The sequence below is a fragment of the Necator americanus genome, chromosome III, assembly GCF_031761385.1.
Source record: "Necator americanus strain Aroian chromosome III, whole genome shotgun sequence".
In the NCBI taxonomy this organism is placed as follows: Eukaryota; Metazoa; Nematoda; class Chromadorea; order Rhabditida; family Ancylostomatidae; genus Necator; species Necator americanus.
The window spans coordinates 33,466,797-33,478,856 of NC_087373.1; positions in this window are offsets into that span (position 1 = coordinate 33,466,797).

Below are 12,060 nucleotides of genomic sequence, written 5' to 3' on the forward strand. Positions count from 1 at the left end.
CTGGAATGTTATGTTTCCTGTTTGATTGCTATTCTGGTGCTAGTCCACCTTCTTTCTTCGAAGCATTCCTTCAATCCATACGCTGAGGTGGAAGCGATTGGTGTCAGCCATAATCCCCTCCCCCCACCATTTGAAAGCGAAGCCGTCCGTTTACGCAATCGCTCCACGCTTCAGGACGTTTCGATCCGGCTACATCGTCCGGGGAAATTTAACTCGAATAGTCAGGTTTGCGAAGGTGTAAAGTCTCACACAGTGATTTCGATTACATTATCCTTTACGACAGTGCCGGTTTTGTTTTTATGAATCTGTTATAAGTGAGAGGCAGCAGAGAAACAACACTTACTGCATCTGTGAGATTCGTTGTTTCGTTGTGAGAAATGCTATTAAAAATGTAAAAATTTCTCTCGGTCCTCGTCCAAGTCCAATAACGCATGGGAATTTGTTTTATAGCTTATATCATATATTATTTATAGGTATTACGTAGGATAGCTGCGAAACAGAAGCATATTGACATTAGTAATGAGGATTATGTTATTCAAAAGTAACATATAATTTTGAAAAATGCAAACATAAGCTTCTTATTCGTCAATTTTTCGAAAACTGTGAACTTTTTTCTTTCTATATCAAGTATCGCTCACTTTGTATTTCAGTGCATTTTGTTTTTTCAATTAATCTATTCAGTTCAAAGAACCTTGAGGACGTTTTGCTCGTTCCCTTCTTCTGCTTGGGTTCTTAATCGTAGGAGAAGCCATTTAGAGAGTGTTAGCCAGTTGTGACTATTAATAAGACAGCTGTATTAACAATCGAAGGTGAACAAGCTTTCGACATGCACGATGTACAACACAACGTTGTAACTCATACATTAACGACTTGGTGAAAAAAAAGTTGAAAAGTTGTTTGTTTTTACTCGGTCATCACTTCCGTAACAGTTTTAGTTTCGTTAACGACGGGTTTTTTTTTCCTGCACTCACTTCATTTGAAATTATATCCTGGACATATCGATTTTTGCGTTTCTTCCGTCTCTAGCCCTCTTTAAATGAAGTCGCAAATCTGCTCGCTCAAATTCCTTCACTCTATCAGCCGTTCAAGATCGCCAATCGCTCTCGCCCTCTCGTTTCGGCCCAGCGACCTTGACTGGTTGGACAACCGCCAGCGATTCCGTTCATCGTTTTATCCCTTGCTCAGTATTGATTTGTGTATTTGTACTAGAAGCGCATTACAGCGCATCAAAACAACTAAGTACATCCGCTGGGAATTGTTCTCACTCCTATTTAAAGTTTGGATTAATGTGAAAATGTTGTATAAGGTCACTAGCATTTATTTCGTGTTGTCCTCCGCAATTCCGCCACCCGGCGAATCCCTTTCGCATATCGATTTATTGATTTCTTTTCTTTCCAGACCACAAGCTCTCTGTTTGGGAATGGTGTACTGAACTCTAGATATTTTCGCAGTGGCTATCACAACTACTTTACTCTGCGATCTGAATTATTGATCGATTCGATTTTTTGTATATTTCTGGTGTTGGTTCGCGTACAATGCAAAAGGTTCCATCACCACCAACGAATTACGTTGCTGTTGCTCAGGTATGTAGAGTTTATTTTCGGAATCTTTGTTTTTTTTTTCTTTGTTTTCTTCTGATTACCTTTTATGCATATATTTCATCGATTTTCGAGGCATTTACGATTCCCTTATTGGTATTTATCAAATAACACTTATAGGAATGTTAAGTAAGTGTTGTCTGGGACTTCTCAGCATTCATATCTAAGATTACAATCTGTTATGGGAGGAGGCTCCGCTCTTTAGATTATTGTTAACGCGCCGCGAACTTCAAAGGATTAAAAACTAGCTGCTTCTTCCGTTATTTTGGGATTAATAGACTCGGGAGAAGTTAGAATATAGGTTTTATGGTATATTTAAGATCATGCATCCAAGCTTAAAATAGCAGTTATGAGTTATGCCCTTATGTAATCCGTTTTCAAATGCTGGAATCGAAAAACAAAACAACTGATGAATGATGCCATATCCTGAGTGCTTTCCGTGTCTTCTTGACATTTTACTTGAATTATTCGAAATTACACCAAGTTCTCATCTATTGACTTCGTTTTTGTTTGCTCATTCTGATAAACGAAGGAATTCCCCGTGTTCTTTTGAAATTCGCGGGATGTTAGCATTGGTCGGCTAGGCGAGGCGCCGATTATCGCACAGCCGATTCTAAGTTTAGATACGAGTTTTCTCCACGTTTCTGGAATCGAAATTGAAGTGTAAGATTAGTTTGAGACAACTGAGAAAGGTCGGTATCTGGGATCACACGTTTTCGCGCTTATTCAGCTGTTTATGGCCGTAACTCTGATTTCGACCGATTTCAATGGAGATAGATAGCCTTAGTACAAGTATAATTTATTAATAGAGATGTGTAGTTTGGATATCCGGCGAGTGTTAAGTGTTTATTTGTGTACAACTAACATGAATCGATTCAACGTGTGTTTTTCCGATGCGATTTCGGTCGGAACTAGTTTGCACTGTTCATTTTCGTTGCGGTCTTCTAGATACTGGTTCATAGTTTCGCTGCGAATGACTTAGATTTTCAAGCTTTGCTGCTTCACCTCAACGTTCTGAACGCTTTCGTTGTAATCATATCATATTTATCTAACAAGTCTGCGATTTTTTCTTCAAAGTCCTTTTTCGAACAGCTATCATTAGATCGAAACTCTCCGATGGCTTACAGTATTCAAAAAGAGCTCTTTGTAATTTGTACACCTTGCGGAGTATGATCTTTGTGCCCCAATTAGAAAGTGGGGGATTTTTGGATTTTATTCGATCAATCGATTCATTGTATGATGCCCAAAAATCTATTTCTGTTAGATGATAGCATTTACATGAGGAAAACCACTATTGCATTTGCAACAACCAAGCTCAACTCCCCTTTACGTGATGCTATTTTCGTGTCATCTTAGTGGTGTCGCAGTTTGCATCTTAAATTGATGAAGAGAACGCCAGCGTAACACATATGACACCAAACCAATAATGTCCACGTTCGTCCATGAACACTTTCATCAAATTGAATACGCGATGTCTGACGCGATTTTCTGCATCATTATTATAATTTCACGAGTGTGCGGAGGTATTAAATTCTTGGGAACCGCGTTAATTCATGCACCCACAAAAAACAAACAAACACGAGCAGAGTTCTCCGTTCTTTTGTTGCTATTGTTTCTTTTGTTTGGTCTTTGATCATATCTTCGTATCGTATCGTTCGTATCTCTGTGTAATGAAGGTTAAATTTAATGTTTTTGCCCTGGGTATCGGATTACCAGCATAATAACACCTTTTAATGAATGTTCCTAAACATCTAGTCAGATATTCCTGATATTTTTAGCATTTATTTTTTTGGGCGCTTGATCCTGAATGCCAGTGAACTCCGCTTTTTTTGCTTTTCCAACGTTTATTGACAAAGTGTAATTATTTGCACTGTGTCAAGTCATGTGTGTCAACGAGTGTCAACGCTAGCCGTTGAATGAACTGGATTTGTGCGTAGTGAGTAGTCGTCTGGGATATGGTAATAGAAAAGTTGCGGAATGTGTGATTTTCTCAGATTTTAGTGCACAAAGACTAACAAATTCTGTAAACTCCATAAATTCTATGTATAGCCGGATCAAAACGAAGGAGGAGCTCGGAGCAAAGCAACGCTTTAAGTGGCGCGGTGGAGCTAGCGGTTCTGTTCGAGGTGGGACCATCACGAACTGCAACAGTAATTCCTGCTAACAAGGGTCCCCCATCGATCCCAATCGCCACGCTCTATCGCATAGCTTCGAGCGTGGCCGCCTACGCAACTGGACCGTCGTTCATGGTCGTTTTGACCCGACTGTATGTACTCTTATATGGAATAGTCTGATTAGCAGATAAGTTGCTGCTTTGTTTTAAAATTCTCGTTCTCCTAAAATATTGGGCTTGTTTTAGTCATGATGCGTGGGCTTTTTTTGCAACTATTTGTGTTTTGACCGGTAGAATTATAAAGATTACGTCAGTGATGACCCTCACGTGCAACTTTTGAACGTGTTTTTCAATCACAACCTTTAATTCTAATGTGTAACAAGATCTGGTGACCTTTACCTTGCTACCATTATACTTAATACAACCTCTTCTTTGCCGGTTTTCATCCAGGGAAGCCTATGAAATATGTACAGAAGGATGGATATTGAGAGGAAGTTTAACGAGTGATTGTCATAATTTTCAAGCGATATAACGTTGCATGCGTGCATTTTTGCGTCATTGTTTTTATTTTGACAACGTTAACATACGAGAGTGACTAGACTTGCTAAAGCGTTCCTTCAAAATTTCCCACAGGGAAGCTTTTCATCTATGCATGGTTTAAAATAAGCCAAACACAAGACAAATCTTCAACAACAAGAATGGAATCTCTTGCCCTCCTTCTCCTACCTCGCACTGCAATGAAAAAAAAAAAACGATTAAATGAAAGGCGCATTTTTCTCATTATGCATGAATGGCTTAATCGTTTTTGTTGAGATGCAGAGATTGATTCTCATCCAGATGTTTTATGCTTCGTCTATTCGTAGAGGTTATTTCTTTGAAAAAGGGAAGAATATAGAACTTCACTGTTGAATTTTGGGATTTCGGCGGAAGTAGCTGTTAACTCTTATCAATAAAAGGCGCTCTTTTTTCTGTCTTTGAACTTGTTTTGAGGAAATTCGATCATTCGGCTGCAGTAATATCCGAACGTCCATAATGTCTTGACCGACGAGCTATGACGTGAATTCCAACGTCATGAATGAAATTTCGTCCTGAAATTAGAAACGTCAAAAATTGGGTGACAGATGCATCAGGTGACAGATGATGGGGAAATGTGAGATTTTTAATAGTTTAGCTTTTTTCAGTGCGCTAAATTTCCTACATTAAATCGCTAAAACTCGCTTTGACACCGTTTTTGCAATACTGTTATTATTGGGCGGAGAGAACATGATGCGTCTCATACATTATTGTTATTGTTGGCTTTTGTTACCATGAGTTACTTCGTATAACTTTTTTTTCAAATGATCTTTTGTTCCAACCATCATTAAGCACTCAGAACTAGATCGTAATGTGCGTAGAGAAGGTTGTTGATCTTTTCCTCCGGCGGGTCGATACCTAGTTTCGATAGCGGAAAACACACCGAGTCCATTAATCGCGATCCGAAACTCATCAATCCGAGCATCACTGCTAGGAGAGAGCTGGATTGTGACTTCTGTTGTTTTTCAGAATATGAAAAAGTTGTAAAGCAACAGTATATCGAACAAACTTCGCGATATTGCTTGACCTTTACGTGAAAACAAGAAAATCAATTAACCAGTTTGCAATTACACTGTGCATTCTTCGCTCCTTTACGCAATTCCTCAGTAAATATTCTTTTTCTATACAAATTTATGATAGACAAGATAAATAGGAAAAAAAACACTAGTAACTATATGTAGGGTTAGAAATTTCAGTAGTGGGACTGTGCTTGGAAACGTATCGATTCAGCTGTGCAATGTGTGTGTGTGTGTGTTTTCTATTTGCGGGGGTGTGTCCGCGTAGAAATGAGAGCGCCAATACTAATATGTTGGAACCTATTGTCACAAATAATGTATCTCATATTATATATGACGGTTCCGTTAACTGCTATTTGTTTTATTTTCGAGATTTTTATTAGAAGTTTGTAGAAAATTGAAATTCTACACGTTTCTAACCAGTTTATTTCTTTTTATATTTCATCACTTTATATCGACGATCTACCTTATTTTTCTCTGTATTTTTCTATTTTTCTACTTTCCTTTATCGTATTTGTTTTTCATTTAACTTATTTTTGGAGGATAGCCTTACGTTATGAGTTCGTTTGAAAAAAAAAAACATTGTTCTTTGGTGTTGCATGACATTTTCTGTTTAATCGCTTCTTTTGTGCTTTTGCTATTAAGTAACGGATACGGAAGTAGGGCAGAGAATACGTTCAGGGCTTTGTACGGTTGACACAGTTTATACATCGTTTGTACTAGGAGAGAGCTGGATTGTGACTGGAGCATCGATGAACACGTGTTTATTCAAAAAGAATGAATTTGTAGCAAGAAAACGTTTCGCATGCAGTTAATTGTCAAATTTCCCCAGAAAGCCATCGTTACTTTGTTTTATTTGCGAAGCTTGGAATTTATGCTAGTTCAAATTCGATTAGGTTTGCTTTTATACTTGAGGAGAATACAACCATGGACGTAGAAAACCTGTAAGTGAAAGATTTTTCAAATCAATTGTGCTAATTAAAGCACTACAGCCGTTTGCCGTCAGTCATTACATGCATCATTGCGACAAAAAAAAAAAACTCGGAAAGCCCCATTGCGCTTGACTTCACGTTTGAGTGTTGTTTCTGAGGTAAAATGCAAGAACGGTAGTGCTACCTAATCGATAGGATGCATTTATTCATGCTTCTATTATTATTTTTATTATTATCCTTCTATTATTTCGATATTTCATTTAGACAGAGGAAACGAACACTAAAAATATATCTGGCGGAAATATTTCCTCATTAGGAAAATTTAATCTATTCTAGTCTATTAGCTATTTTGGGAAAATAGAATTCTATGTTCGATTTTTATGCTTCATTTCTCCTAGCCGTAAGCAAAAAGTATTTCAAAAGCCCTCAAAACTCCTCTGTGTTCCTTTTTCTGAATTTGTGCATATGTTAAAAGAAGACAAACACACGAGTAGTGAATCACATTTGAATGAAAATCATCGAATATGACTGGTATGACGCACCTTCCTTCTTCTAAAAGGATAAATACTATGAAATAGACTAAATAAAACAGGGAGCGTTCGAGCCGTTTGGGATTTGCTTTTAATTCTAACCGGAACAAAACATCATTTGGCATTGTTTTACAAGAATATCTATGTATATTCTCTTTTTTCTCTTTGTAAGGTACTCATCTAGAATTCCTTATCACGTGTAATTAGTGAATAAAATATTGATGGTTATTATGGGAAATAGTGGGCGTGGGAAAGTTCCTTCCAGTGATTTTCTTCGCAAGAGGTGACATGAGATTTGGTCAACTAGCATCATTAAAAAATCAATATGTAACACCTACTGTACTGTGTGCCATACAAAAAGAGATTGTTAAGGAATATTGGCATTTTTGCACTGAAATAAAAAGCGAAATCATGCCATTCCCTCAAATCTAAGTTTGAACCCCAAAGAAGTGTGGTGAGATTGTTTCTTCAGTTGTGCAGATCATAGACGTAAAATGAATGCGCTCCATTCTTTTTGGCGGACAGCGTCGGTGTACGAAAGTGTGCGTTCTCTGGTAAGCCGCTATACATACCCGCACCGACTGTGAGGATTTTCCAATAAAAAGATTAATGAAATAAATACGTTCTCAGTAACTAGTTAAAAGCTAGAGTTGATCTAATTGTGATCTGATCTGTTTTTATTTGATCTGGGAATGGTTTGTATGCGAAAAATCAGTCTTGTATTTGGAAAATACAAGACTGACTACAAGAGTACATAGAATCTAGTTAAAAGTGGACATTTCGGATGAGATTGCATGTTGTAAAGTGATGATGATGTTATTTTTTTTGTACCGTTCTAGGAATAGTTTCCGCTTTAATTAACAGTGAAGTGAAATCTGTGGGGGAGGATTGGATAAGTGGATTAAATTAGGGCCTCCCTTTTACGGCTATCAAACCCGCATCTCATCCGCTAATAAAATTGTAGTCTTCAGAATCCACAAAGCGATTCTAAGTGCATGGACTTATTTTGTTTCGTAGAGTCGAGCGTGAAAATTGCACTCTTCAAGACGTTCTGGAGACTATTTCCTGAGGTGATTTACCCTAACTCTGTGACTTAATTCCTTCAATTTTTGCTTTCATCGTCGAAGAGGAACCAGTCGTTAGCGTCAACATGTGTTAGTTCGTAGCAAGTTGTAATCAATCGGCGAGTGCAGAAAAAGTATGAAGGATTTGAGGACACTTGTACAAATTTAACTTGGAAAAACTTATAAATTATTTACTATCGTGGCAAATACTTGATCAGAAGGATTGAAGAGGAAGACGGGACATCTGACATTCCCCTAATTCCAATGGTAGTCGGAGATTTTATGTGAAAAGTTGTAAAGAACAGAGAGGAGTGAAGAAATTCGAGGTTCATCCAACACGAATATATTACTCATTACCTTCGAGAAATGTTAATAGCATTGAGGGAATCTTATTCTTGAAATATTTTGTTCTGCAAGTTCCTAACTCCGTGTCCATAGATCCGGTTTCCGGTGCAAACAAAACGATCATGTTACTATTAATGAATGACTTTCAAATATTCTTTGTGAGAGTGTTTTCGTTTTTTTTTTAAGATCTTGAGGGTGCTATGTTTTTCTTTTTCATTTGTTTGAGTTAAGAGCCACGAATAATCTTGGACAATATCAATATAGCTGCATAAACAACATTGCTGTTAACATTTGTCGATGATCATGAGTAACATATTCGTGCTGGTTGAACTTACGAATTTTTTTGTCTCTATTTCTTTTTATTTGTCCAACTGTTGACACAAGATCTCCCACCACCCATTCTATGTAATTAGAAGAGAGTGTCAGATGTCTCATCTTCCCTCATTCATACACTAATTACAAAGAATAGACGCATTAGCGCTGGCTCAGCTCATGATGTGTTTAACATACATTTCTGTGCGCATGGGAACTAGTGACTCAGTGCCCCGTTGGACTGTTTTATGTTTATGTTAAACTTCGCTTCCGCTTGCATGAGAAAAAGAAAACTTGTTACACTGATTTCACAAGAAGTTCCGTCCTTGATTTCTTCCTGCTAATAGGAAGAATTAGGGATTATTAGTAGAAAAAAGTAGAGCTGATTTTATGGATCATGGTTTCTTAGAACATTGTGAAAAGAGAGGAAAAAAATGAAGAAAAGAAAAAGAAATGTCGGATGCTCTTTTGAATTCTTGTTGTCACAAAGAAACGACAGAAAAAAAAACGTTGTGTGCCTTCGAAAGACTCAAAGTATTCGATCGATGTTCAAGATGCTTTATATAAATTTTTGAATTTTCCTTCGATTGCGGCTGTTTTAGAATTATTCAGCAGCACAGTAGTTTTTTTCTTTTTGTTTGGAATCTGTTTAAACCTTAATGTAACCTATTCAAGACTAGTCAATGATCGTATAGAAGTAAGTTGTGTGCTCGAGAAGTGAAAAAAAGAGAAAGAAAGAGAAGAAGGAGATGAACGCTCCCAAACGCATGAGAATTGCTAGAACATTGATGATGATACGATGAAAACTTGCTTTTTTAGCTGCTTATTTCTCTGGCTGCAGTATTCAGGTCGTATGTGTGTGTGTAGAGAGAGAGAGAGAGAGAGATTGATATTTGCTTACATTACCGTTTGCCTTGTGAAGCAACCATCAACGCTAACTCCTCCCTCCACCACGTTCACCACCTCCACCACCACCCCCACCCCATCCACCACCATCACCACCTTCACCTCATCCACCACCACCACCACCTCCACCCCATCCACCACCACCACCACCATCTCAACAATCGCGTTTAGAACTGTGCGGAGGGCGGAGCGCGGCGGCGGCGCTCATCGATTTTCGCGTGTCGCCGCGGCGTCGCACGTATGTCGTCGTTTCCATCGTTTGTGTGTCAGCTTCGTGCATAGCCTATTTCTAATATCATATTCAATGTGTTTTTTCTTTTGTATTTTACCTTATATTAGTTTTATTCATTAGAATTAAATCCGAATCGTGAACAAATAGAATGGAAGTGAGCGAAAGAGGGAGAGTTTGTTATTGTTGTAGATTTTTGCTGACCTTAGCGGTGCTCAAGGTCATTACAATAACACTACCGTACGTTACATTTAACCCTTATAGTAGTTGCGTTTCTTTTCGTTTCATAAACTTTTTTTTTGCAGGTAGATATTTTCGTGTGATAATGTTACACGTTAACAATGTTGCTAATGCTATAAGACGGAAACTTATTTATCTTTCCTTTCTAGAACTTCTAATCTTTATCGTTCGCTTACATCAACCACTAAATTGTAGAAGTAGTATATTAATAAGGTAAGAGACTTTCGAAACTAGTTATTTAGAAGCTTATTCGTACTCTATTCCATTTGGTTTTGAGCAAATTGTGATTCTTTTTTTTTCTTTTGCACTTCAAATTCTAGTCAGCTGCGCACGCTGTTTTTATGAACATTTTTATCGGCGTAGCCTGGTTCCATGACATCACTCTCATTTAAATCGCCTTTACATTCGCCTTTTTTAAGGTTAAATTACTTATTTAGTGCTATGATCTGCAGAAAGCAGTTAGCTGTCTTCAGGGATATATTATTGTAAAATTTTCTTAAATTTATTGTAGGAATTAAAGTTCTCTGAGACGCGCAAAGGATAAGAAGTTCCTTTGCGAGTTTCAGTTCAAATGTGCTTTCAATGAGAATTCAGCAATATTCAGTTAACAGCATATTCGTGAGTGGAAATGATTATGTCGTCTAAAATGATATTATACAAGAATTCCAGTCAGTACCGCTTCTCGCTCCCTTGTTGATACATTTTGCATTTCAATTAAAAATCGATTAAAGTTCCCTGAAAAGAAGAATTTTTGGTCTTCACTCATTATGTACGAGCTGAAATTGCATGTGAACGAATGGTTGACGCTTCGTGACATTTGCGAAAACGAACGGCAAGAAGCATCCACCTATTTGCAGCCTAGGAGCGAGGGGAATTTGTTGCAAAAGGTGACTAATGTATGCACGATTTATGTGTACATTTTCCGTGCACCTTTTCGCTATGCAATTTTGTGTCGCTTCTATTCGTCAAATACGCTTTTTTTTTCGTTGTTTCTAAGGACGTTCCCGGATTGATTGAGCTTAAAATGGATTCTCGATACAGATGTAATTTTAGTTGTTTGCTATTTTAACTTGTGTATAAGAATAAGAGCGAAAAAAAAAACACGTGCGCTGTTAAAGGATGGAACGGGTAGTTGATTTATGTTTAGAAAAAACACTTCTAAAGTACTTTTCTTTAGATTAGGCTTTTAGACCCCCTTTGACTGGATATTCACTGGACCAACAAGAGATTAGATGTTTATTGTTTTTTTTTTTTGCAAAAATTATCAAAGCGGTCAATTATAGAACGTGGGTCGTAGCGTTTACGACAGAAAAGCTTTCGCGCTGCTAGATTGTTGCTGTCATCTCAATAGAAACAGTGCCGGTTAGTTCCATTGTGGCGCTCATCCGTTGACGTTGTCGATCATGTTCGCATCGAGTGATGCTAAATCTTGGAAATTAGACCTTGTAGGTATGACCAGAGGTCCAGGGATTTTTCGAAACCTTCCCTATTCTGGTGAGCGATTTTTCTTCCCATAGGTCATAAATTTGTCTTCCATTGAACAACTGGGTCATTGTAACACTCTTTCGTTTAGTTAGTTGATTTTTTTCCAGTTGTTCTATTGCTAAGCGCTGTAGCACTAAAAGTGTGTTTTGCACTAGTATAAGCTGTGCAAATAGGCGTTTTTCATTCGGTTTTATTACTCTTTTATTAATGTGTTCTTTTAAGTATAATATCTTTAAGTCTATTAGCGGAAGAATACTACCACTAAATGCCTATGATGGACAATGTTAGGTCCTTACCTTGTTTTCATTTTTATGTGTTTCTGTTCTGAGGTTTTATTTAGCTGGTCATCGTAATCGCTTACTATGGCAGGTATTGAATTAATAGCTTCAAACTGTGCCATTCGCCACAAATTTAGGTCAGCGCGGTAGCAACTTGCATAAGTTGTACTTAGTGTGTGTTGCTGTGTGAATCTTTTGTAGAACTCTTTCATTTCTGCTTTTTGCTTTTTTTTTTTGCCATTGGTTTTACTGAACACGGTACCATCACTTTTGATCACGGTTTTAGAGTGAACGGCGCCATTTCAGTATTCTTTTTTTCGCTTGGGATTTATAGTGGACGTACTGAGAAGCTCTCCATGGTGTATTTGTTCAGTTATTTATAAGTTCGTTCATTAAATTACAATTTATTTGGACGCACCATTAAGTTGGAATTATTATC